The sequence below is a fragment of the Arachis hypogaea genome, chromosome 7, assembly GCF_003086295.3.
Source record: "Arachis hypogaea cultivar Tifrunner chromosome 7, arahy.Tifrunner.gnm2.J5K5, whole genome shotgun sequence".
Taxonomy (NCBI): domain Eukaryota; kingdom Viridiplantae; phylum Streptophyta; class Magnoliopsida; order Fabales; family Fabaceae; genus Arachis; species Arachis hypogaea.
The window spans coordinates 22,343,788-22,344,977 of record NC_092042.1 but is presented as its reverse complement, the minus strand read 5'-3'; positions in this window follow the sequence as shown (position 1 = coordinate 22,344,977).

Here is a 1,190-nt window from a genome sequence, read left to right as displayed (position 1 = left end):
CATAGTTATCTCAGAAATTCATTATATGTATTTTTATTTTGTTGTCATGATCTTGAGGGGATTCCCTTACAAGTTGGGTTAGCACTTTAAAGATTGAAAGCTAGGTTTGAGTCCTAATCATGTTTAGGTTGGGTTGAAATCTGGACTTGTTCCCTTGCAAGTTGGGTTAATACTTGGTGGTTGAAAGCTAGGTTTTGAGTCCTAGTCAAATTCAGATTGGGTGTAGAATCTGGATTTGTCCCAGATAGGAATGGGTAGTTTCTAGAGAGAAATTGGTGTTTGTAATGTTGTGAAAACATAGTGAAATTTCATCATTGTTGAGTAGCTGAACCAGGATATATCTGGTGTTACTTCTTCTTCCCTACTCTTTTCTCTGTTTCTGTTTATCAGGAGACAAAAACAAAAGTGTCTCTTTACTCATCACAAGACAAAACAAAAGTGTCTCTCAACCCGGCACGAGACAAAAGCAGAAATATGTCCTGAAGTTTCTCTGAAAAATCAAAAATTAATATTCAGCGAAAAGGGGCTAAGATTCAACCCCCTTCTCTTAGCCACTGATTACCATCAATTGGTATCAGAGCTTGGTCTTAAAGAGATCAAGATTCACAGCTTGGAGGAAAGATCCTGATGGCGGACAACATGGACTTAAACACAATGGCTTATACTCTAACAGAAGGACAGTCCAACAACAGACCTCCATTCTTCTTCAATGGGGAAAAACTACATCTATTAAACAGAAGGGAAAGAAGATGAAAAAAAAAAGAAAAAGAATGTGAAACTAAATGTCAAGGTTGTCAACATGCTGAACTGTGCAACCAGCTTCAAGGAATACCTGAAGGTTTCAAGATGCAAAATAGCAAAGAAAATCTGGGATAAGCTCCAAGTCACATATGTGGGCACCATAAAAAAGAAACTAGAAGTGACATGCTGAGCAAAGCATATGAGATGTTCTCTATGAAGGAAGGAGAATCAATTGATGACATGTTCGAGAGATTCTTTATTATCATTAATAGCTTGGATGCTATGGGGATTACTCATTCCAAACAGATGCTAGTGAGGAAAATCTTGAGAAGCTTGACAAGAGAGTGGAAAGTCAAATGACCTGTAATGAGTTGAGAGAAAAGTTACTAGCATATGAAATAAAAAAAATAATACAAAAAATGAGAAAGAATGGGCTCTTAAATCTTGCA